Here is a 26,912-nt window from a genome sequence, read left to right as displayed (position 1 = left end):
CTTTTGACATTGGTGCTGGTGATCAAACTCAGGCCAGCATGCTGCCATAGCAAGCCTTTTACCAACTAAGCCATTTCCCTTACCCACTAAGCTGTTACTGTTCAGGACTTCTAACGTTAAACCTGAGCCCGAGACATTGATGAATGGCTTCCTGCTTAGCTGCTGACTAAACAACAGTGCTATTCTCACTTTGTAAATCAGAATCACTGAAAATGATTTTTTTTAAAAAAAAAAAAAATCATATAGTCAGCAGGAATGACGTTCAAATCTGTTTGCCTTTACTCTTAAATGTCTTTCTTCTGAAAGGACTAAGATGGTTCTTGTCCTGCCAGCTGCATAGAAGAAAAGAATTCTGGGAGAGAAAAATGTGAGTAAGCAGGACTGCTTTGCTTCCAAAGGAATAACACAGTACTAGAGTCGGGCTCCTGACTTCAGTCGGTTTTCCTTCCACGGCACAGCTGGTGGCCCACCATCCACACTTCCCCAGGCCTGGGCAGTCAGTTCTCATTGCCCTATGTTGAATCTCTGTCCCTCTCTCTCACAATCTATCCCTCTTCATCGTCTGTAAGTTGCAGGCTAGTCTGTAGTATCTCAGGCCTCCTCCGGCTGTGTGAGTCCTGGTCAGGGGTGAAATGGGCAACAGCCCTGGCATTTCTACCCATCCCAGCCCTGCTTGTGAATACCAGGCGCAGACCGTCACTTGTTCTTTCTTCTCTGTATGGTTCCTGGCAGAAGAACATGCTTGGGGGAAGACTATGGGGGTTTCTGTTGTTGAACATGCCTTCTTCAGTCACTCTGGCCCCCCACCATCGTCTCTCCCCGACCTGGGATGATGGATGCTTTAAGGTACTCATGAGGTGGGGCTGATGGATATTCTTCTGCCTTTATCAGCCAACTGTCACCACTCGGAGCTCAGTGGTTGGGGCTCAGCCTCCTGTCAGCTCTCAATGTCTCCTTCCCACAGCACTGGGGCCACAGGCCTCTGAGGTGAGCACACTGAAGCCAGCGGGCCTTGCTCAGAGTCACACAGCCCATGAATGGGAGAGCCAGAAGGAAACCGGACTCTCCTGACTCCTAAGATTCACCTTCTCACATCAGCCACGTCAGAAACACTCCCCACTGCTTGCCTAGAAGTCACGAGACACAGCAGTCACTTCTTCCATGAACCCATGCTCTAGGAGATGAGCTTGCTTGCTTCCTCTGTCCCCAGTAAACAGAAGCTCTCAGTGCCGGAAGAGTCAGTCACACAACAGCCTTGGGCTTTTAGCAAATGGTTTTGTGAAACTGCATCCTTTCGTGAGATAGAACCGTTTTCCTCTATGCACAGAAAAGGGCTCTCTGGGAGAAACAGTAGCCAGCGCACTCCACCAACAGCAGTAAACAGCTGGGGAGATTTAGCCTTTCCTTCTCACCTTCCTGTCCCTCCCGTCAGGCCAGCAGCTCCACTCCCCACAGTCTCCACCTCCTGGAGTGCTGGACACAGAGACTCTTTTCCCACTGAGGAAACACTGTCCATTCCAAATTTTCAGTTAGACGAGATTCCGTTTCCATTTCCTTTCTGGAACCAGGAGTCAGGAGCCAGGGGCCAGGAGCCAGGAGCCAGAAACCAGGAGCCAGGGAGTCTCCAGCTCAGATGTGCCAGGAAGATGCTCATGGGGTGTGTCAGGCCAGCTGCAGCCTAGTTGTTTTTGAAAAAGTTTGGAGGGTGCATGCCTGGAGAGGTGGAGGCATCAGGGGCCTCTAGAGGGGTGACATTATTCAGGGACATCTTGCACAACTATTCAAGGTTGCACTTGCATCCCCCTGACCCCCCTGGTTTTTCTAGCAGTGGGTTTAAATTTGTTTGCTGCTGTGGTCTCTGTGGGTCTCCTTCCCCAGATGGTGGGCTGGTACTGCTGATTGTCTTCCTTTTCCTGTTGCTGTGATAAAATAGCTTAACAAAAGCAACCTAAGGGGGAAAGAAAGGGTCTAATTTAGCTCACAGTACAAAGGTGGGTTCACCATGCTGGGGGAAGTCAAGACAGAAGGAGTTTAAGGCAACTGACCACATGACATCCACAATCAAGAAGCAGAGAGCCCCCAAAGCATGGTGGTGCATGCTTTTAATCCCAGCACTCAGGAGGCAGAGGCAGATGGATCTCTGTGCATTCTAAGCCAGCTTGATCTACACATTGAGACCCTGTCTAAAAAAAAAAAAATAAAACAACAACAACAACAACAAAATAACATCAAAAACAAAACAAAGCAAAAGAAGAAGCAGAGATCAGTGAATGCTTGTTTGTGGTTAGCTCACTTTCCCCTTTGAATGAAGCCCAGGATCCCAACCTGGGGAATGGTACCACCAACAGTGGGCCTTCTCACTTCAGTTAATTTAATCAAGATAATCCCCTATAGGCATTCCCAGAGGCTAAGACTATTTAGATAATCCCCCACAGGTGTGCCTTAAGGCTTGTCTCCTAGGTGATCCTAGATCATGTCCATTTGATAACACTAACCATCATGACTGGCTGCTTAATAAACTTTCAATGGTTGCATGGTTGAATGGAGGGATGGATGGGTAGATGGATGAATGGATAGATGGCTGAGTCACGCAGAAGGTGTGGTGGCGTATGTCTGTAATCCCAACACTCAGGAGGCTGAGGCAGAAGGATTGTGAGTTCAAGGCCAGACTGGGCTACATAGTAAGTTACAGGCCAGTCTGAGTCACATAGAAGGACCTTGTCTCAAAACTTCAGATGACAGGAGATGGGACAAGATAAAGAATAAAGACAGGCAGGCAGGCAGGCAGAAATAGAAAAGGGCCCTAAGGGATGAGAGCAGGGTGATGAGTGGTGGCATCTTATAGGCTGCTGGGGATCCTCTGATCCTCCCCGATGCAGCTTGCAGAGCTCCTGACACTGAGGAGGAAACTGGGAGGGCTTCATGGGGGTGATCTCCCCCTGCAAACACACAGGTAGTCTCAAATGGAAAGGGTGTGTGTGTGTATACACGCTTTTCTTTATGAAGGAGCATCAGGAGACTTACCACAGAAACATGGTGAACATGATGGTAATAGCATGAACATTAGGACCAGGAAATAGCTGAGGAGAGCATGCAGTCTTGAACTGGAGTTCCTCTATTTTTTTTTTTTTTGGTTTTTCGAGACAGGGTTTCTCTGTGTAGCTTTGCGCCTTTCCTGGAACTCACTTGGTAGCCCAGGCTGGCCTCGAACTCACAAAGATCCGCCTGGCTCTGCCTCCCGAGTGCTGGGATTAAAGGTGTGCTCACAACCAAAAATATAAGAGTTCCTCTATTCTATCTGGCAGAGCTCCCTGTGATGATAACAGTTTTCTGTTCCCTGGATGGATTAGCACATCATTAAAAACAATTTAGGTGGGGCTTGGGGTTGGGACTGCTACTTTTTCATGTAATCTAGGCTAACACTAAAGTCATGTTCCTCTTGCCCCAGCTTCCTGGGTGCTAGCATTACAGAGATGAAATATCCATCTGTTACTAAGCACTGACTGTGTTGGAAGGCCGAGGAACACATACACATATGGAAGACACTGACCCCGCCTGCAAAGAACTTTCAAGCTGTAACACTGCACACGGCTCCTTGCCTCAAACAAATGTCAGAGAAATCTAGAAGAGGCAGATGGCCTTTGGACAAGACAGGCTTTGAAGGGAAGGTGCCATTTGTGATGGAGCCTGTTAAGATGGCATGGGGCACTCCTCTTGGGGACTTGACTACAGATCTGCCCTGTGTTCTTTACATCTAGGTTGTATCTAGGATCAAGAAATTCAGGGTCACTTCCAGAGCAAACATGTACAGTATATTTTCGTCACTGCTACCTCCATCAGGGAAGAGCAAGGCTTGTAAGAGTGCAGCTCTGTAGCTGTCGGCATGTCACATAACCCAGAAACATGATGCTGGTCCAAGAGGCAGGACACTACAGGGCTAATTGAGTACAGCAACCACCTTCTCAGCAGATCCCTGAGAGCTCAGAATGTCATGCTTGGCATTTCATTAAAGACAAACCACACACGTGTCATTCCAAAAGGACCTCTGGCAACCGAAGGTCAGCACTTCCTACCCTTCATTCCATGAGCTTGGTATATTGTGGGCTAAACTGATATTTACTACAGCTGTGGAGAGGATGTCCACAAGGCACACAGGGATTGGAAAAGACCATTCAAAGGACTGAAAAATAGCCCAAAGTTTGGATAGGGCATAAGGTCATTGTATGGAGGTCCTAAGAGGTCAGTCTAGAAAGGGTAGGGTGGAGATGGCCATGGGCCTCTAATGATTTCTGGGAGCCTCATGTGCAAGATTTTATAAATTTATCACCATTACTAAGCTGATAATGAAGAATGTCATATTTATCTTGCACTTGAGATGATTACTAATGATTGTTTGAGAGTTGAAGACTCTTGAGGAAAACTGGACTTGCAGACAGAGGCCTTTGCCTCGGGTCCCTGCAGACAGCCTTTGTTGATTTGATTTGACATCATGTCTAGTTGGCCTTCAAGTCCTTGACTTATTCTGTTTTCTGACCTTCCTTTTAAAAAGCCAGACTTCATTTAAACATCAGTTTGTGTCTCCTGGTAAGAGTGGCAGGTGCTGTGGACACATGTACCCACCTGTCCCCTCGGCGACTAAAGCATCCCAGCTGCTGTATTGCCTGTCTTTGGGTTTGCTGGGAGTTTTGTCTTTGCTGGCTTGGTCTTTCTCAGCTTGACTCCTCATAGTGATCCCATATATTTTTTTAAGTTTGTTTATTTTTACTTTGTGTGTATATGTGAATGTCTGCATGTATGTAGGCACACCATGTACATGTCTGGTGCCCATGGAAGCCAGTAGATTGAATTGGATCTACTGGAACTGGAGTTACAGGAGGTTGCAAGCCATCATACGGGTGCTGGGAATCAAACCTTTGGCCTTCGTATAATAGTGGCAAGTACTCTTAAGTAACAAGTACTGCTCAGCTCTCTCTGTAGTCCCACTTTTGGGGTGTTATTTGTTTGTCTAATTAGTTTTTTGTTTGTTGTTTGGTAGGTTGTGTTGTTTCGTTTTGTTTTGAGACAAACTTTCACTATATAGCTCTTGCTGGCCTGGAACTCTCTGTGTAAACCAAACTGGTCCCCATACTTACATAGGTATGCCCACCTCTGCCTCCCAAGTGCTGAAATTGAAGTTATGCACCACCACACCCAGATTGCCATGTGATTTTTAAAAGAGTGAATTCAGGGGCTGGTGAGAGTACCCAGGTACTATACCCAACCCCCCGAGTGGTTGCTCACAAATGTCTGTTACTTCATTCCCTGGGGATCTAGTGTTCTCTTCTGGCCTCACAGGTACTGTATGCATGTGCTGCACAGATATACATGCAGGCAAAACACCTGTTCACATAAGCCAAAAAAATGGGGGAGGGGAAGAGATCCACTTTGGAGCTGTGATCAGACCAGGTGTTTATACCTTTCTCATTCCCCTTTAAATTGGCATGGAAGTCCTTTCCTAAAGAACAGGATCCTAATTCTTAACTTGGAAATATCTCTTCTCTGCTGTGTTTTCCTCATCCATTGACTACTGGCTCTCACCATTAATTTATTTTTTATTTAATCTAGCTTCTGAAATTGAAAATAAGGGCCAGCCTCCTTTTCTTTGTTCTTTGCTGTCCTGGTGGTTTCCCTTGGAGAAGTGCCTGTTTTGTTTCTGCGTCTTAGTGACTTCTTAACGGACAGAGGAAATGGGAGCTCATGCTTACCGAAGGAGCAAATTCTGCTTCTGATAGCAGCTGCTATCAGGAGTAACTCTGGCCATTAAAGGAGGTGCCATCCGGGCTCTTTGTCACCCCACCAGGCATACATTTGGAGGAGGGCGAAGGAGCTTCCTGGACTCATTTAATTTTAACAATAGTCCTAAATAAACCAGGTAAAAAACAATAATAATTTCTCCTTTGCAAATTAAGGAACTGTAGAATCATGGTCTTATATCTGATAAAAGTAAATATGGCTGTATAGCTTCTTTTGACTTGTATCTTAAGGGCCAGATTTGCTCAAATGGCCATAGGATATTTGCTGTGGGATCACCCCATAGTGTGATATGTGTGCCCTGCACTGTAGAGGACCACAACATAAATGACAAGCTTCTAGTGGCTCCCAATGGCACTGGTGCAGTCTTGGTCAACCCTGAGGACCTTTGTGAGATGGTGAGAGGCTGGTAGCAGGCAGCTTCCCAAGGCCATGCATCCAAGTCTTACCATCTTTGCATAAAGGTGCAGGTTCCCTTCAAACTCCCTTAAGGAAAAGGCAGAAGGGTATGTGCATGTGTCCAGGACATTACACAGCCAGTTGAACAGGAACTGACAATGAAGGTGAAGTATGTTCTTCTGCCTGTCCAGTGTCTCGATCGTGGCAGCATGTTGCTCTATGGTGCATCTGTTCTGCACTTTCCCAGCACTGGGTTGCTGGCTCCAGCTTCTCGCTAGTTCCTTAGGATGTGAGCCCATCTGTAGCATATTTCAATCTGCTTACTAATAGCATTCTCTGTTTCCTAAACCATCTTTCTTGAGAGGCATTGCCCTCAGCAATCAAGCTGGTGTTTTCTTTTTTTTTTCTTTTTTCTTTTTTTGTTTTTCGAGACAGGGGTTCTCTGTGTAGCTTTGCACCTTTCCTGGAACTCACTTGAAGCTGGTGTTTTCAAGTGGCCACACTAGTTGGAAGTTGTCCTGTAGGCACTGAACTGCTCTCCTGGGACAGACACTCAACCTGGATCCAGCTAGGTATGCTTTGTTGAGGAGCCCAAGGGCTAGAAATAGAACAGAGAATGGGCAGAGAAGCAAAGATCCCCTTAGAATGGTGTTCTCGACCTTCCTAATGCTGCTACTCTTTAATATAGTTCTTCACATTATAGTGACCCCCAACCATACAATTATTTCATTGCTACTGTATAACTTCAATTTTGCTACCATTATAAGTCATAAATATCTGGTATGCAGGATACCTGATATGTGACCCCCCACGGGGTCACGACCCACAAGTTGAGAACCACTGCTTTAAAGAGAGACCACTGTGGCATATCCAGAGGCAATCACTAGTGCTCCAAAACCAAGCCAGTCTCTTCCTCATCTTGACTAGGCAATTCTTACCCCAAAGTGAGGGCGTGGAGCACTCACCCAACACTACACCTCTGTGTGACTGACAGGAATTTCCAAGGTTCTTGGTAATCTGGAAGATGGAAGAGTGCTGGGGATGTCTTTCTGTATGCTGTGAATATGTGTTGCTCTGATTGGCTGATAACTAAAGCTGCATTGGCCTATGGCAAGGCAACTTAGAGGCAGGTGAGAAATCCAAGCAGATATACGGAGAGAAGAAAGGAGAGGCAGAGAGAGATGCTAGCCACTGTCCTAGGAGCAGCAATAGCTTTGACGGTACTTCTCAGGACAAATGAAGGAGCAGCAAGATGCCAGAAGACTGGTAATGCCATGGCCACATGGCAACTTATAGATTAATAGAAATGGGTTAAATTATAAGAGCTAGCAAGCAAGAAGCCTGCCATAGGCCATACAATTGATAATTAATATTAAGCCTCTGAGTGATTATTTTATAAGCGGCTGAGGAACTGGGGGGTTGGGCAGAACTGGAGGAACATGGGACTGCAGGGCCAGGTGGGACCTGAGAAACTTCTGGCTACAGAAGAGGACTAAGAAGACAACTTGCTGATGGTTTGTGCTCCCTTCTTAGCCACACATGAGATAAAAAGAGAAACTTCATGTGCTGGTCAGAGAGAAGCCAGTGGTAGAAGAGATGTGATGGGTTTTCTGGAACTGCACTTCTCTTTACATCTTCCTGTGATGAAATACCACTCATGGTTTGCATTGAAGAAGAGGAAAACAGTTCGGGTCTTAAGAAAGACTGTCTCCAGGAGGGTATTGAAAGGCCAAAGAAACACATCATGGATAGCCATTGTGATTGAGTAAGTTATACATGCCTATGCTATGTGTGTTTTCTTAGTCAATGCATAGTAACAGCCTAACAGCTAGTCGGTAAGGAGCTTTGAAGTACTCTGACATTTACAATGGTTCATCATACTTTGGAAGCTTATACATTACCAGTCAAATACAATCAAGTGGACAGCAAGTAGCTCTCTTTGATACGGAATTGGAACTGCTCTTGGCCTAATAATGTCAACTAAATGCTGGTACTCAGGAGAAGGTACAGAAGAATTTCAGAAAGCCCAGGTGCACCACAGGAGCTACACATGGGAAACCCATGTAGAGCTGCAGAGTGAAATGAATGTGTAAAAATATCCAAGCAAAGCCTTTTGGCTTTTGAGGAAGTTCCCGGATAGCTTGAATGCGGCCTTATCTGTTTCAATAGTCTCTTATACTTACACATAGAGTTGGACATATGAATTGTATCAACCTGCTTTGGTTTTGAAACCTAGGAGCAGATGAGAGATGAATGGCTTTGACGGTACTTCTCAGGACAAATGAAGTGATTTGTAGATTCATGCAGGGGTTAGAATAAGATGTGCAGTCTCCTCATGGAACTCTCACTCCCACAAAGCTCCTGCTTGTACCTCTTTACCTCACCAACAAAATATATCAAAATTTAAAACTTTATCCCTGATCAATTTTAAGTTAACGCTGATTTTTCTGGGAAAATTGTAATTGGTATAAATATTATTTTCAAAATGATATTTATAAAAACCTCATATTATAAAAATTTAAAAATATTGCCTTTCCCTACTTTGAGACAGGGTTTGCCATATAGACCAGGCTCAATTCAAACTCTAGAACTTTGCGCTTTGAGCTCCCGAGTGCTAGAATTACAGGAGTGTGACCATGCTAGACTAACATTCTATTTTCACCCCTCGAATACAAGGTCTCACAAAGCTGGGTCTGGCCTTGAACTCACTCTGAAGCTTAGAATGGCCTTGAACTCCTTCCTCATCTGCCTCTTCTGCTTGTGCCCTTGGGTTACAGGTATATACCACCCTACCCGCTGACACACACCTTAAAACAATTGTTTTAGTTTAATATGGGAAGATGAATAGTAATCTATTTATTATACAAACAATCTGAAATTGTTTAAAATGAATGTTAAATAATTTATTTTCATCTCTTTTCAAGGAATATTCTAGAACATCATAGGCTTCTATTTGGTTCTTCCAATCTTTTCCCTTTTATTTCTCTCTATTCAGAGCCAGCAGATTAACTAGAAAAGGGACCCAGAGGCGTCAGTATCTTCTGCTCACTCCTTGTGTCACTAAAGCATGATTGACTGGCCATGCCTCAGTTTCTCCTTCTCATGCAGGACAGATGTCACCCTTAGAGCTCTGCAGCAGGGTCACTTGCCTCTGGCGAGCAGGATGACAGCAAGCCTAGAATTCACTTCCCAAACACTGTGGGGTGGGTAGCAAGTGTTGAGAATTGCTGCCTGGTTTGAGGATGTAGCTCAGTGATAGAGAGATTGTCTAGCATGTACAAGACCCTTTTTCTGATAAAATAGCCACTATTTATTTGTGTCCAGGTAAACATTATTGGCTTCACACACACTCTCTGTATCCACTATAACAGGAGACCTGTGGCTTTCCCCATATTGCTGATAAATTCAATTTCAGCAATGGTGGTGCACATTTTTAATCCCAGCACTCGGGAGGCAAAGGCAGGTAGATCTCTGTGAGTTCCAGGACAGCCAGGGCTGTTACACAGAGAAACCCTGTCTCAAAAATCAAAACAAACACCTCACCCGACCCCTGCAAAAAAAGTAAAGAAAATTCAGTTTCTGAGTTCCAAAGACATGTTGGTATTTATGAGAGCTGGGATGGGAACCAGCGATTCTCTGCCTTGGACTGTCTGAGTGACCCTTTCCAAAGCCTTCCACAGACAGCTGTTCAGTAGGACATGTGCGGTAAAAGAAGGGACGCCACTGCTCTGAGATGTTCATCTATTCCTTTCCTCTGTCTGTTATTTAATTCTGCAGAGAATATAAAACCTCTTCCCCACCACTACATGACATAACACATTTCAGTAAGCGTGACTCAAAGCATTTTTAATTAAGAGAACGTTATAACATACTTTGTTTTTTAACAGATTGTGACCTTCCACTAGCAAAGTCAGGGGATGAGGAGACCTCTAGGGAGCAGGTGCACACACTCCAAGTCTAGCTGTAAGCAAGAACAGCTTGTCCTTCAAAAATCTAGTTCTGGGAGGTTACATCCAATTCTCAGAGGGGGAGATCGTCTTAACAGAAAAAACTATCTTCTTTGTGCCTTTTTGGCCCATGCAAAAGTGGAAAACATCAGATGTGGAAAATCTGATGTCTTCCTGTCACTGGCTCTGAGATGTCCTTCTGGGAATTACAGGCACTGTGGGTTATCTGTGGATACAATTCAGGTCCAGCCAGCTCCTAATAAACTCTTAATCCCCTGAGCTACTTTACCTCAGCATCTAGCCTCTGGGCCAGAGAATTCAGATGAGTTTTTACTACTAGCAACAGCAAGACTGAATTTAAATGGGAAATCTGCTAAAAATAAAATCAGACCCCAACAACACAATGCAGCTCAAATTAAGTGGTTTTTAATTTATTTATTAGTATTTGTTGTTGTTTAAACTTTTTATCCTTCCTTCCTTCCTTCCTTCCTTCCTTCCTTCCTTCCTTCCTTCCTCCCTCCCTCCCTCCCTCCCTCCCTCCCTCCCTCCCTCCCTCCCTCCCTTCCTTCCTTTCTCACTGTAGTATTTCAGGTGGTTCTGTACTCCTGGAATCTTGCTGCACTCTTGTTGAGGCTATACTGGCATTCTTGGATCTTTAATTGTTTCTCCGGCTCAGCTCAGTTCTTCTTCTTTCCAGTATTGGTGGGTGTCCCATGCTTTTTGCAAACGCATGCATTTCTAACCGTATCTGAAACTTACTTGGAGAACTCACCTATGCTCACCAACTTCTGAGACAGCCCTTAAGATCCTACGCAGCCCTGCTCCCAATGCCTGCACCCTCTGTGAGTCACCTCAAACATTGCACCATGGCTAGTCCGCATGACAGGTAACACTGGCCGCAGAGAAGGCATGTCACTCTGTGATGGAACTATACAGGGCTGAGGCCTCTTCTTCTTCTTCTTCTTCTTCTTCTTCTTCTTCTTCTTCTTCTTCTTCTTCTTCTTCTTCTTCTTCTTCTTCTTCTTCTTCTTCTCCTCCTCCTCCTCCTCCTCCTCCTCCTCCTCCTCCTCCTCCTCCTCCTCCTCTTCCTCCTCCTCCTCCTCTTCCTCCTCCTCCTCCTCCTCCTCCTCCTCCTCCTCCTTCTTCTTCTCTCTCTCTCTCTCTCTCTCTCTCTCTCTCTCTCTCTCTCTCTCTCTCTTTTGGTTTTTCGAGACAGGGTTTCTCTGTAGCTTTGCACCTTTCCTGGAACTCACTCTATAGACCAGACCAGGCTGGCCTTGAACTCACTGAGATCACGCCTGCCTCTGCCTCCTGAGTGCTGGGATTAAAGGCTTGCACCACCACTGCGAGACTTCCTTCTTGAGCCTCAGGCTTTTCTCCTCCTCTCCTAGCATTCACTCGAGAAGCAGTGTGGTAAGCCATCCATGGAGGGACCTGTCTAGTAAGGAAGCAGACAACACAATACCACCTGTGAGCTGGGACATGGATCCTGCAGTCTAGATACCCTGACTGTACCCTCATGAGAGTCTGCAAACCAGGACTACCTAATTCAAGCCATTCTAGCATCTACAGAAACTAGTCCATAGATGCTTGTGTTAATCAGCTAAGCTTTAACACAATTTATTATTTAAGAGTAGACAAAAACATACTGTCCCTTCTTCTGTCTACAAGTACAGCCTCCACATTTAATTTCCCAATTGGAATCCCTCAGTTGCCCTGTAATCCCGGCTTTATAACTGCCAGAATGGCCCTGCCAAAATCAAAGCCATTATTTATTTTTCTGATCAGCTCCCATTCCCAACAGCTCGATTTAATCATTTCCAAACCTGCTTCTCCTTCAAAGCATCCTACCTACATGCCTTTGTTACCACTCAGCTGGTTGGGGGCCTTTCTTTGGTACCTGGATGGGAATCAAGTGAGAGGCTCTTCAGCGCTGGTCCTTGACAGCTTCAGTATCCCTTGTAGACAGCAGCAAGTGGTAGCTGCAGATGGATGGAAGCAGCAGCAGCAGCAGCAGCAGCAGCAGCAGCAGGTTACAGTGTCTGTGTACTTCTAGGGTCTGAGATCTTTCGTCTTGGGGTGATGAATGATCTTAGGGAACTGGGACTTTGCATCTCTTGATAGTAGCTAGCACCCTAGCTCCATGATCTGCGATGGACTCTAAGGTGGCGGCAGCGGCTGGAGCAGCAACTTCACCAGTCCCTGGGCTGCCACAGCCTTCTTTACTGATCTCTGTCAGCCCTGCAGCCTGTTGCCATTGCTTCTCCAGTGTTCTGCTGCTGGTTTTGCAGCTCTGTCCCTGCCATTGTCAAGGTCACTGGCAGTTCCCGCTGTAGTTTGAACTCGAATTGGTCTTAATAATAAAAACCCAGAGTCAGATATAGAGGTAAATGCTGAAAGATCAGAGAAGTAAGGAACTAGGCATAGTCACCCCTTTACCTCTCCAACTCCTTAGTCTGAAAAGGGGGACAAGCTCTTGTCTCCACCCTGTCTTATCACTTCCTCTCTCCACCCAGCCACATCACTTCCTGTTTCCTCCTCCCAAGCACTGGGATTAAAGGTGTGAGCCACCACTGGCATCTATGGTTAACTAGTGGCTAGCTCAGCCCTCTGATCTCCAGGCGAGCTTTATTTGTTAGAGAACAAACAAAATATCACCACACCCCACAGATGTACCTCCTCTGCAGCTGTCAAAGCCATATCCACTCTCCTCTCCACTGCTTCTGAGGCTCAGCTGCTGGCCATTCGCTGTCTCCAGTGGATGGCTTCTTCCTTCACATTCCAGCCCAGTCCGCTCTGCTAAAAGTGCTGAAGAAATGACTACTCACAAGAAGCCTTTGATTGGGCCCAGTGTGGCAGTGTGGGCCTGGGGCAGGTAGGGGCAACGATAAAACACACCCTGCACACACCTTTGACCCCAGACAAGCCCACCCTCCTTCGGGTCCTTTGCTAGGTACTCATGTTCTTTGTTGCTGTCCCTAAACACACTGTAGAGTTCAACACAGACTGTTTTCAAGTCAGCACAAACATTCCTTCTGTGTTCTTGAGATGGTGACAAACGGGTCTCAAATTCTCCTCAAGTCTTTCCTATGCATGTCTTATCCCTCAATTAAATTGCAAGCCACTATGGTCTTTATATTTAGTGAAAGGTATTTATTTATTTATTTTTTGCTCTTCCATGCTGTGTGCTTTATGCACATTATCTGTTCTGACCTCACTGCGGTCCTGCAAAGCAGATGTTTTTATCCCCAATGTATTGGCGATGAAGTTGAGATTCAGAAATAACAAGAAATTTGCCCCAAATTACATACCGAGGACACTGTAGCTGTAAGAGTGAGGCATACAAGCCTCTCATTCAAAAGTTCATGCTCCTTCTGTGCCGTGTTCTTGCCTTGTCCATGGCACTTGGCTTGGAGTATGGCCAGGTGGTCATTAATGCCTCCTTGAGCTTTATCCCATACTACATATACGTGGCCAAAGGCAAAGTGAAGGATATGAGTGGAGAAAAAGAGGGAGAAGTGTAGAAATAAAAGTAAATCCGCCAGGCGGTGGTGGCGCACGCCTTTAATCCCAGCACTCGGGAGGCAGAGGCAGGCTGATCTTTGTGAGTTCGAGGCCAGCCTGGTCTACAGAGCGAGATCCAGGAAGGCGCAAGGCTACACAGAGAAACCCTGTCTCAAAAACATAAAAACAAAACAACAACAACAACAACAAAAAGTAAATCCACAGGACTCCTACTGTGAAACGAAAGCGTGTAAGAAATCATTTATTTTGAAGCCAAATATGAGTGACAGGCCAGGCAACACAGATTCAGGTTATCCCAAATTCTGTGGCCCTTACTACATCAAAAAATTATTATTTATATGTATGTATGTTTTTGTGTGAGTATATACCATGTGTGTCTGGGTGTCCATCCATGGAGGCCAAAAGAGGGCATCAGATTCTTTGAAGCTGGAGTAATAAGCAGTTTTGAGTCATCTGATAAGAGTGTGGGAAATGAACTCAGATCCTCTAGAAGAGCAGCAAGTACCACTGAATCATCTCTCTAGGCCCAGACTATTACATTTTTTAAGATGGAAAAAAACTTAATGTGTTTATATGCTAGGAGAAAAGGGCCAACAAGGCAGATTATAACAGTAATAGTAGCTGGTATTTATTAGGCATATCCATGAGCCAGGACCCATGCTAAGCACTCTACCAGGATTACCTCAGTAAACTCCCACAACACACTCATAAAGTAAGTCCTGTTATTCTCATAATGCTTTACAGATGAGGAAAGTTAGGATTTGTCCAAGGTTATTCAATGAGTGATGATTTACAAACACGGATCTGAAACACTATGTCCCCAAATGCAAATACGTAGACTCCTTTCTTGGTGGAAGCCAAGCCCCTGTTTATGAGCACCCAGTAAATACCAGGATAAATATAAATATACATGTATCCCCATGTCAAAACTGGTGAAAATAATGTGGAATGGCTACTGACTTGTCCAAATTCTTTTTAAAATTACTGTAAAAATTATTTTTAAAAAGGTTTTTATATATTTGGATCATACTCTTTCCCTTCCCCTAAGTCCTCCAAGATTCTATCTACTTCATGTTCTGTTTTAAAACAAACAAAAAACAACAAACAAAACAAAACCCAAAGCAAACAGACTAAAGACACCAAACCATAACAATAACACTAAACAAACACGGTAAAACACAGAGTCCCTTTGTGTTGGCCAACTACTCCTGAGCACTTGGCCTGTCCTGGAGTGTGGTTGATATACCCAAGGACACGCTGTTGGAGGAGACTGACTCTCCCTGTCCCAGCAGGTATCAATTGCAAATAGCTTCTTGGTTAGGAGTGGGGCTTTGTCCTTCGCTATGCTAGGATTTTGTTCGGCTTGAGTTTGTGTGAGTCTTGTGTGTGACGGCAATCTCTGTGAGTTCATAGGTGTGCATCAGCCCTGTTGTGTCTGGAAGACATTGTTTCCTTGGAGTCGTCCAGCACCCCGGCTCTTATAATCTTTCCGTCTCCTCTTCCACATAGATCTCTGAGCCCTGAAGGGAGGAGTTTAGCAAAGGCATGCCATTTAGGACTGAGTGCTGTGGTCTCTTACTCTCTGTATATTGTCCAGTCGTGCATCTCTGTATTAGTTCCCATCTATTGTAAGGAGAAGCATCTCTAATGAAGTTGAGTGATGCTCTGATCTATGTTGCCCAAGTTCATCATCACCCATCTCTAAATACTTAAACATTGTGAAATATAATAGATGTAGAATCTCTAGCTTCCTCATTCTTAGACCTAGTCTCTATCATTTTTTAAAATTATTTATTTATTTATTTTATGTATGAGTGCTCTATCTGCCCTTACACCTTTATGCCAGAAGAGAGCATCAGATCTCACTAGAGATAATTGTGAGTCAATTTATGGTTGCTGGGAATAGAACTCAGGACCTCTGGGAGAGAGCCGAGTGCTCTTAACCACTGAGCCATCCCTCCAGCCCCCTCTATCACTTTTTTTTTCTTTTCTTTTTTTTTCAGCGGCTTTGCGCTTTATTGCTTTCCATCAGACCTTGACTGCGTACTTGCGCAGCAGGTACAGCCTCTCCTTGCGCTGCTGCTTCTTGGTCTTCAGCTTCTCTTCGTGCTTGGTGAGCCGGCGGCGCATGGCTCTAGTCCTCTTGGGTCGCAGGTCCAGAGGCTTGTACTTCTTGCCCTTGTAGAATTTCCTGAGGTTTTCTTTTTGAGTCTGGTTAATGACGGTGAGGACACGGGCGATGGATTTGCGGACGACTCGTATCTTGGAGAGCTTGGACGAGGCGCTGCCTGTCACCTTGGCGACGCGAAGTTGGGATAGCTCAACCTTCAGATCGTCCAGTTGTTTTAGCAGCTCCTCCTTCTTCTTGCCGCGCAGGTCCCGAGCCTTAATCTTGGCCATAGTTCAGCTGCTCACAGCCAAGGCTGCCTGGTCCGAGAGAGAGACCCTCTATCACTTCTTATCCAGTGAAGAAGAATGCAAATTCCAAGATCAAGTAAGGGATGCCCTTGGGAGCTGTAATACTGGTCTCATCACCTGAAACTCTTCTGAAGAGGCTCCATTTTTATTTTGTGAATAACCAATAAACATTAATGATACTGATATTTAAAATTTGCAAAACAGTACAAGGAAATGCTTAATTGTATGTGTGTGTATGCATGTACTTGTGTGTTTACATGTTCCTATATGTGTGCATATTTCTTGTGAACAGGTTTATTGGCACTCATATGCATGGACATGTGGAGGCTAGAAGGCCAATGTCTGATGTTTCCTTCAATACTCTCTACATTATTTTTTGAGACAGGGTCTCTCACTGAATCTGGAACTTGCCACTTCAGCTAGACTTGGTGGCCCTCAAGTTCAGGGGATCCTGTCTCCTCCTCCTGCCTCTACATACCGGGCACTGAGATTACAATGTACACTGCCATGCCCAGTTACTTTTTGTTGTTGTTATTTGTTTATTTGTTTTTTTTTTTTTTTAATCAAGGTCTTACTATATAGACCAAGCCGGCCTCAGATTCTCAGAGATCTGCCTACTGCTCCTGACTTCATGCCCAGTTCTTTTATGTGGATTCTGGGGATTGAACTCAGGTCCCTGTGCTTGGACACAAGCAATTTACTGACTAAGCCATCTCCCCATCTGGGAAACCCTTAATTTTCTGCAATAGAGGGAGGTCAACGAAATTTATAGCACATACCATGAAACAGAAGAATAGTCATGAATGAAGTTTCAGAATAATATTAGTATTTAGCATATTTTGTTAAATGCAATAAGTAAATTATAACTATCAAATACAATATAACCATGAAAAATTTTAACTTAAGAGTGAATTTTTACTTATAAGTGAAAGTTAGATATAAATATAGCAAAAATGCTAGTAGTGATTATATTTAGGTAAAGAGATTTGCACATAGTCTGGTGCATTTCAATCTTTATGTTTTCAGTAATTTAATTTTCAACAGATTTGTTGAAGTATAATCTACATTCAATAAAATCTACTCACCAATAAACAAAATGAACTCCTTGAAAATGCAACAAGATGACTAAATCCCCAAAACATGTAATGCTAAGTCACAGAAGCCAGAAACAATAGACCACATAGTGTAGTTTTTATTTATGTAACATCTGTGATGACTATTCTTGGTTGTCAACTTGGCTATATCTGGAATGAACTACAATCTAGAAATGGAGGGCACACTTGTGATCCAGATCTTGAGGCAGGAAGACAACATGTCTTTGATCTGGATCTTGAGGCTGGAAGACACAGGCTTTTGATCCAGATCTTGAGGTGAGATGACACACTTTTAATCTGGACCACACCTTCTACTGGAAGCCTAGATAAGGAAAATGGAAGAAGGAAAAGTTCTGCTTGCCCTTGCCTTGCCTCAGAACATCCATTCCTTCACTGGCATTGGAGCCTACTTCTTTGGGATTGCAGCATATACAGGAGACCAGCTGAGACACCTAGCCTCAAAGGACTGAGCAACTACTAGATTCTTAAACTTTCCATTCACAGCTAGCCTAGCCATTGTTGGGCTGTAGCCTATAATATAATATATTCCATAAGTTCTGTGACTATAGGAAACCCTGACTAATACAGATTTTGGTAAAAAGAGTGAGGTATTGCTGTGATAGGCCTGACCATGTTTCTGTTTGGAGGAATTTGGACTTTGGTACTTTGGGTAAGGAAAGCTGTGGAATGCTTTAAGCACTGCTTAATTTGAACATCTTAGTAGGAGCATGGAGATTTGAATTGTGTGTGCCTGGCTCAAGAGGTTTCAGAGGAGAAGAATTTTAGTTATGTGACATAGAGACTAGTCTTATGATATTTTGGTGAATAATGTGGCTGCCTTTTGCCCTTGTCTGAAGAATCTGCCTGAGGCTAAAGTGAAGAGATTTGGATTAATTCTGTTGGTAGAGGAAATCTCAAAATAGCCTAGTATAGACTCTGCCATGTGGTTATCAGTGTTAACTCTAATGAAGGTATATAATAAAAAGGAGTAAGATGAGAAAGGAAAAACACAAAATGTACAATTTGAGGAGAAAAGGGGTGCCAGGAAGTGGAATGGAGCTAAATCCTGTGTTCAAGGAGATAAATAGATTAAGAAATTGAATAAAAGGAGTGGTGACCTCAGGGCAAGATCCCACCCAGCTAAGTTTCCAACTTGTGAAAATGAATTAAAGAAAAGCTTAGAGCTGGATTATGGTGGTACATGCCTTTAATCCCAGCATTCCAGAGTCAGACACTGGTAGATCTCTGAGCTTGAGGCCAGCCTGGTCTACAGATCCAGTTCCAGGACAGCCAAGCTTAGGACGTGAAGGAAACCATGGAAAACAGAAAACTGGTGAAAATGTAATTAAATGAGGGGGCAATGTTCCAGCCCTGGCAAACTGCAGAACTTGGCATCTTCGGCCACGCAGTCTGACTTTAGAGTCAAGAATAGAAGGGGTTATGGAATCGTTCTCTGTGACTAAAGAAAGCTGCTGAGGCCAGGCATGTGTCAGGGGTGTCTTTGAATAGAGGACTACAGAGGCCATTGTGTGAAGCTTGTGAAGGTGAAGCCTGGACTGCCTTGGAGACCCCAAGATGTTGGAGATGTCAGAGCTGTGGGATACATGCCGAGGAGAGCTGCTAACAGAGAGTGGAACCAGCCCAAGAGAAAGAAGTGTGTTGCAGTTAACAAAGCTGAAAGGTATTGGAAATCTGAAGATTGTTTTGACATCAGAAATGGAGATGCAGAGTTTGAAGTTTGTCCCTGGTTTTTGGTTTTGCTTTGGTCCAGTATTTCCTTACTATGCTCCCTTCCTTATGTTTTGAAATGGTAATATATATCCTGTGCCATTATATGTTGGAAGTATGTGATCTGTTTTTTGATTTTGATTTTACAGGGGATTACAGTTAAGAGACTGCATGAATCTCAGAAGAGACTTTAAACTTTAGGGGGACTTTTGAAGTTAGACTGAAAGCCTTTTTGTATTATGATGTGGCTACAAGTCTATGGGGGTCAGGGAGTGGAATGTGGTAGTTTGAAAGAAAATGGCCTCCCAAGGGAATGGCACTATTAGGAGGTGTAGCTTTGTTGAAGTAGGTGTGGCCTTGTTGGAGTAAGTATGTCAGTGTAGGGGTGGGCTTTGAGGTCTCCTTTGCTCAAGCTACACTCAATGTGGTACACAGTTCACTTTCTGTTGCCCGGGGATCAAGATGTAGAACTCTCAGCTCCTTCTCCAGCACCACGTCTGCCTGCATGCTGCCATGTCCCACCATGATGATAATGGACTAAACCTCTGAAACTGTAAGCCAACCCCAATTAAATGTTTTCCTTTATAAGGGTTGCCATGGTCATGGTGTCTCTTCATAGCAATAGAAACCCTGACTGAGACAACATCCCTGAGGACAAAACCATGAGGACAGAGTTTATAAATGTTGACTAATTTATAGTTACAATCAAAATACAGATATTCTCCAACTTATAATGTTCCCAATTAGAATTTTGAATTTTTCAAGCTATAAGGCCATGTGAATTCCATAGAAACTGTAATTCAAATTCCTACCTTTGATTTTTTTTCTGGTTCTAAGATGGAGTATAATAGTCTCTTGCAGTGTTAGGCAGCGGCAAGGAGTTCCAGTCCCCCCTCACAAATATAAACATCTGGTTCCTCATAGTGTATGTGCTCTCTAGTGCTCACCAGGTTGTATATTTCAAATGTATTTTCAACTTACAAAAGGGTTTATGGAGATATAACTCCACCGTAAATCAAGGGGCATGTGTACAGAATATTTCCTTTGTTCAAAATGTTCACTTGATGCTTTTGCAATCACTTCCCCATACACGCTGGTCTTACTCCCTATCCCCATGGTTTTGCTTTCTGGGATATTATGTAAACAAAAACTATACTATGTGGCCTCTTGTTTCTGGCTTCTGTAACTTAGCATTACATGACTTTAGGATTCACTCATCTCATTGCATTTTCAAGTAATTCATTTTGTTTAATTATAAGTAGTGTTCTGTAGACTGGATTGACCATGTGTTTATTCTGTATCAGTTGGTGGGCATTTGGTTTGTTTTCAATGTTGCTAGGGCTGCCCTAATTCATGTCATCAACAAGATGGCCTAAACTATGCAAAGGCATCATCTAATGCTTCTGAAGACTAGAAGCCCCCAATCAAGGTGACAGCAGGGTTTGACTTTACTGAGGGTTGGGAGGAAAGGGTCTGTTCCAGGCTTTTTTCTTTGGCTAGAGAATAGCTACCTTCATGATCACACAGCCTTCTTTCAGCTGCCTCTGAATGTGCTTGCATCCAGATACCTCTTTGATGAGACACCAGGGCCCCTGCCTTCAATTTGACTTGTCTAACCTGATTCTTTCTGTATTTTCAAATTAGGTCACATATTGAGGTCGTAGAGTTTGGCATTTCAATGTGTTAAGTGGTCAGGGGACACAATTCTCCTCATACCCAAAACTACTATAAACATTTGTGTATGTCAGTCTTTGTAAAGTCATATATTTTCACTTTTCTTGGGTCAATAGAGGGATTGCTGATCTTTTTAAATATATATTCTTGTGACATATAATAAATCAACTTATATAATCACTCACATCACAGAAATTTTATAATTTAAGTTTATAGGCCTGTGGTCTATTTTGAGTTAATATTTGTATATTGTATAAAGTAATCCTCCCCTCCCCAAATTTCAACAGTAGTTTTTGTTCTGGAAACTTACATATAAATAAGCACTAGTTATTCTGGATAACACAAAACACAAACAATTTTGAAAGCAAAGTTTTCTTTAAAAGAGATACAAAAAAATCTCATGGTGTTAGGAATAAATAGGGATGTAAACGAGAACTGAGTATATGAACCAACCCTGCATCTGTCTGCCATCATGTTCTGCAGAGAAAGGAGTTCTGTTGCATACAGTTGGGGTTAGCTACCACGTGTGCACTGGGGAGGAGCTATGGGTCCACTTTAAATAGTTTATTGTGGGACTTCGGAATGGGTACACTTTAAAGAGGGGGAAATGTCATTCACTAACCCAAGGAAATAGAAAGGAACCTTGAGTTTGTCTCATGAAGAGATGTTAGCAACACACCACATACACACAGTGTGAAAAAGACTAATTTAAAGGCGGTCTCTGATAGAATTCTTTGAATGCTGGGTAGAAGTCTGTAAAACTGGAAATCAATTTCTGTGGGATTCCTAAAGGAAAAAAAAAAAAAAAACCTCATTAAAGTCAAATCACTAATAAAATCTGTAAGGCAAGGCTGACTCCATTAACTTTACCACAAATGTGCATGGACTACAGTGAGAACGGTGACTGGGGTTGTGTGTTGTGATGGTCCCCCTCCCCCAACCATTTACCATCAGCAGAAACCGCAGACATTGCAGTAACAGGGGAGTACAGACCCAAATCCTCACTACTGATGCAGCAATAACGTGTTGCAAACAATAAAAGGAGAAAGTAATTGACATCTTAGAAGAAATACTTGAAATCCTAAGGGAAAAAAAGGTACGACACTACTGGAAAAGTAACAGGCATTTAGGGAAAATATTGAAAAAGATAATTCACAGTGCATTATGAAGACACCCTCACAGAGAAACAAAGAGACAGAAAATATGGCAGTGCAGATGGTACTTGGAGGAGAATTAACAGCTCTGCTAAGATGTGGCCTTTGAGCAGTTTTCCTTCTTGATAGATGGGGTCTCTTACAGGTCAGAGAATTCTGTTATCCACTTTCCCAGATCAAAAAGAAACCCATACAGAGGAAAGTCTTAGGAAGGCATTCGGGTCAGCAAAATAATTTACAAAGACGCAGAAATTCCCAACCAGGCAGGGGACACTTTTCCTGATTAAATCTTCCTTATACCGAGAAATAAAGAGGGCATCTGGGTTTTAGCGCATGCTAGTAATCCCAGTGCTGGGGAGGTGGAGCCAGCCCACCCTGAAGGGTGAGCTCCAGGGCCAATGACAGACCTTGTCTCACAGAGCAAGGTAGATGGTCCCTGAGGTTGTTCTCTGGCCTCCACATGTATGCACATACGTGCGCACATATGCATCCCACCACCACATACATCTGGCCACAAATAAATACACAGATAAATGCAAAAGGAATATTGGTTGGGAGGGTTTTTCTAAATTTAATACATCCCATGAATTTTTTTATGTAATTAGAGAAATAGAATTACTAGCATGGTGATTACATGCAGAACATACAGAACAAACACAACCTCTGAGTAGAAGCAATTTTAAGACCCTTTATGAAAGATAGACAAACCAAGACTCAAATGGTGATGCTTAATTCTTAAACTTAAGGGAAGGAGGCTTAGCTTTACCTGAGTGGTAATATTTAAGTCTTACTCCAAATACATATTTATAGTAAGCAAAGTATTTTTGGAGAAATGAAAAATTATGTCAATATTTAAACTTTTCATTGTTAAGTCATACATCTGCCCTCAGTCACATCTGGAGTAAGTTTATGAGTGGGTCTGCTGGAAGATGCAAGGATCTGATACTTACTTTACAATATCAACTGCAATCATAAGCTAAATGTCAAAAAGGAAGTTATCTACCTCATTAGAGCTACTTGTATGTCTAATTAATATAGTACAGAGAACATATCACCACAAAGTCCTTTCATAACTAATGTAGCCTATGGAAGAATAGATAGAAGAGGGAGATGCTGAGGTCTAGAGACCAGAGCCCTTAGCAAGAGTCAACATTCACAAAAACATGCCTGGACTGTGGGAAGTCATCAAGCACTGATGGCCGTCAACTCACCCTTCTTACAAAACAAAGAAAGAAGAAATCAGCCCAATTCTGAAAAGCACATGGGTTAGCATTTCAGTGGCATGCCTCTGGGAAAGCTATTTCCTCTCCCCAGTAAGCTCCCCATCAAGGAGGCTAGGGCATGCTGTTCAGAATGCAAAGTCTGCTGGCCACATTCCTGTGGCTCTAGAAGGTGGCCTAGAAAGAACTGCCTTGAAAGCTGATTTAGTTTGGAAAAGGGTGAAGGGAGAGAAAAAGCAGTCTTAAACCAAATGAAAGCCCTTCGAAAGTAAACAATAAGCTTGAAAAAGCCTGGAGCTTGGTCCTGGCACTAACACATCTCCAGGCAACTTCAAGGCATACACAATCCTCAGTCAAACTGGCTAGGCCCAGTTGGCAGTGTACCCAAGGAAAGTCAAGTATGAAAGCCATCAAGGATGGGGCATCAGGCTCTGTCTGTAGCGGCTGGTGCAGAAGAACCATATGCTTTGAGGGAGGGCAGCAGAGTGCAAACGGGGCGGGCCATCGAGTGTGTAGGAAAGCAAGGGAAAATTTGACATTGCTTGAAGAAAAGATATAGAATAAAGAAAACAATCAACTGACAAAATTTCCTAAATATAAGGTTAAACATTAAAATGAAAGGAAATGCTTGGCTTTGTTGTTGGTGCCTGTAATTTGTTTGAAATAGAAAAATTTAAACTTTCTTTCAACCCACCTCGTTGCAATGTTGAAGAAGCCCCTCAAGTGGAAGAAGCCGAATGAAGCTTTTCCTTAAGAGAGCAGAAACAGGTTCCGTCTAGAGACAGCCAGTAACACCGAGGTTAAAGGTGGAAAAAAAAAAAGAATGAAAATTTCCCAGGTTCCTTGTAAAAGAAGACATGCCTCACTGAGTCAATAACATCTTTTCATTAAAAAATGGTATTTTTATGATGCTGAGCCATCTACTTTGTGTGTGTGTGCATGTGTGTGTGTTAAAAAGTACCTTGCTGAATTTCTCTCAAGGCTTTGAGTTCTAGTAATTTTGTTTGATTTGATGTTAACCTCAATGGGAATTGAAGCTCTGCTTAGTGGTGTGTGACTTCCTAGGGTTCATCAACCCGAGTCTATCTGATGTTTTTGGCCAGATAATTCTTTGCCATGAGGGGTCATTCTGTGCATGGGTAGGATATTAGGGGCTTTACCACCTAGACACCACCAGCAACCCCACCACCAGCAGCTACGAGGACCAAAAATGTCTCCACACACTGACAAACATCCTATGGGGAGCAAAGTCTTTCCCAGTTCTCAACTGTTGACTTACCTTGAAGATGCTACTTATAAGATAAGATAGACTACTTACAATTTACTATCTGAGCCTGTGGGCATGAACTTATGATTGTGATCCTAGCTCTCTGGAGGAGGGAGTTGGAGATCAGCTGGAGCTATATAACAAGAGCTTGCCAAAAAATAAAATAAAAATATTTACCTTCTGATTGCAAAATAAATCAGTGTGCTTGTTTAATAAATGTCCTCATTAGACTGTTTCTAACAAAGTAAAGGATGTTGGGATGTGCAAATAAAGGACATGGCTCTGTCAGCATTTAAAAATGCTATGTTGATGATGGTGATGGACAAGGAGGGGAGCAGGAAGAAGGGAGGAGAGAGGGGACAGCAGAGAGGATTTCCATGCCAGGTTCTCACTCAGCACCAGCTCAGAGCTTGTAAACAGAGAGGGTGGAGTAGAAAGAAACAGTCCTGGGGAACAGAAAGATTTAACTGGCTTTTCATCAAAATTGGCCTTGTCCTGTTCCATTTTTTTTTCCAGGTCTTCACTTTTTTATACTCAGGGCATCTTCTGGTACCAATTAATACTGACTTGACTTTGTGAGAAGTACACACCCAACAGACATAGAATTTATTTCCAGGGAAGATATAGAAAAGGAAGTGAAGGAAAAAAAAAGAAATAAAAAAGGAAGGACATGACTGCTCCTAGGTATGGTGGAGGAGAAGGTTTATTGTAGATATGTGGGAGAGCACAGCCAGAGGCAGGGACATCTGGGAGAGTCCAGAGTGGACATGATGCTGAGCCATGTGAAGAGAGAAGGGAATGGGAGGAAGAGGGGAAGGGATAGGGGAAAAGAGAACCAGGTGCAGGAGCCAGGAGGCCCAAAAGAGGAGGGATAAACAAAATAGCTGGATTATGTAGGGAAGAGAAACCCAGCCCTCTGGACAGTTCAGTGTAGGGGGCGGGGCATTCAAGTCATACCCTGTAACAGGTGAGGACTGAGGGATGCTGGGAGAACCTGGCCAGGTCCGTTTGATATGTTAAGTAGGTACCTCAGTCATTTGTCCCAGGATTTGAGACCACATCCCAGCCTTTTTATTGATAATAAATAAATAAATCTAGGTGAATGAAGAGGGGGGGGGAAGACATAAAAAAGGAAGGATATGACTGCTCCTAGGCATAATAGAGAATGTTTGTTGTAGATAAAAGAGAGAGCATAGCCAGAGGCAGGAACATCTGGGAGATTCCAGTGAACATGACCGGACTAAACTGGGCCATGTGAGGAGAAGAGGGGAGGGGAGAGAGGAGAGGAGCCACTGACCAAAAGGGGCAGCTTGGGCTAAGGGAGTAGACAAAAAGGACAAAGTAACCAAAATGGTTGGGGAGGGGATGCAGGGAGAAGCTGGCAGCCAGGTCTACTTTGATGTTAAGTGGCACCTTAGTTAGCCATCTGTCCCTGGGTTTGAGACCTAACAGGAAGATAGCATATTACTCACAGGCTTGATAAAGCTTTTAGGTTCCTCATAAGTTATCTAAAGTCAATGAAATCCACATCCACTGTGCATAGAGATTCAGTAAGTAATTGGTTACGGCACTCAAAGACCAGTAAGGGGGCAGGCGCTGATCAGCTTCTTTGTTGTGAAACCGAGAAATGTTGAGAGGTAATCCTTGCCCTCCACTTTAGAGGACAATAGAAGACTCGGACGTGAATTGTCTGCATGGCAGCTGCCTCTAACTGAAACATTCTCTTAAGGGGCAAGATCATGAGGCTCAGGAGGTAAACAAACATCACATGTCTGGAAAAGCTGAAACATGGAAGAGTCTGGAAGGCTCAACAGTTTCAGAAAAGCCTTCAACTACTGCTGTGAGAGGAGACTGCCAGCCCAGCCACACAGAGATCTCTCAGACGAGTCGTGCAGAGAACTCCAGAGGTAAAACTGGGAGTCACCACCGGTGTTGGGATGATGCTTTTGAATCATCTGTTCTCCTGCAAGTGACTCCTCACACACAACTGCTGTTCACAACCACGCAAAAACCTATTGGTTCACCAAGTTGGACTTTGGTACAACCATTGCTTTTGCCTGTGAGTTCCTTATCTGGGGTGAGTAGATGCGTGTGTTGGGGTGAGTAGATGCGGGCGTGTGTGTGTGTGTGTGTGTGTGTGTGTGTGTGTGTGTGTGTGTGTGTGTTGCATCTCCTCAGGAAAAGGCTCCCATACAACACCAAGAAAACTAAAGTTATTTTCACATTAGTATTATTCTTCCCACAGATTTTTCTGCCAGAGCAGTGACACCCTTCTTCAGGAGCTGTGCATTTAAAATTGAATGCCAACAACAGGGCTCCTGAGAAATGGAGGATACCTGGATACCTACCTTCTATCTCCTTTACTCTCTTCTTCTTCTCCTCCTCCTCCTTCTGCTTGTTTTGTATTATTTTTCAATACAGGGTTTCACTGTGTAGCCCTGGCTGTCCTGGAACTCACTCTGTAGACCAGGCTGGGCTCAAACTCAGAGACCTGCCTGCCTCTGCCTCCCGAGTGCTGGGATTAAAGCCGTGTGCCACCACTGAGTGGCAACTTTCCTTTTCTTCTGTTGCCTTTCCCCACCCCTTAGCCCATCAGCTCGAGGAAGGACGTAGGTAGAGTACTACTCTATTCAGGATGCTAACGAAGTACCACATTCAGAGAGTCCTAGCAGAGACGATTCATTTCTGTGCTTGCA

General features: G+C 43.7%; 1 long non-coding RNA gene and 1 pseudogene across 2 annotated transcripts; both read right to left on the bottom strand.

Annotated features, from left to right (window-relative positions):
- Positions 1-10,700: 10,700 nt before the first annotated feature.
- LOC143267720 (uncharacterized) lies at positions 10,701-12,585 on the bottom strand. The gene is made up of 3 exons (XR_013043145.1): positions 12,037-12,585; positions 11,489-11,574; positions 10,701-11,081 (listed from the first exon to the last, which is right to left on the bottom strand). It is a non-coding gene; the product is annotated as an uncharacterized LOC143267720 (long non-coding RNA).
- Positions 12,586-15,650: 3,065 nt separating this feature from the next.
- On the bottom strand, positions 15,651-22,748 carry LOC102903478 (large ribosomal subunit protein uL29 pseudogene; annotated as a pseudogene). The gene has a single exon (XR_013043368.1). The product of XR_013043368.1 is annotated as a large ribosomal subunit protein uL29 pseudogene (transcript).
- Between the last annotated feature and the right edge of the window lie 4,164 nt (positions 22,749-26,912).

This window comes from Peromyscus maniculatus, chromosome 11, assembly GCF_049852395.1.
Source record: "Peromyscus maniculatus bairdii isolate BWxNUB_F1_BW_parent chromosome 11, HU_Pman_BW_mat_3.1, whole genome shotgun sequence".
Lineage (NCBI taxonomy): Eukaryota > Metazoa > Chordata > Mammalia > Rodentia > Cricetidae > Peromyscus > Peromyscus maniculatus.
Note: the sequence above shows the minus strand (reverse complement) of the source record. Positions and strands in the feature narration are given on the sequence as shown.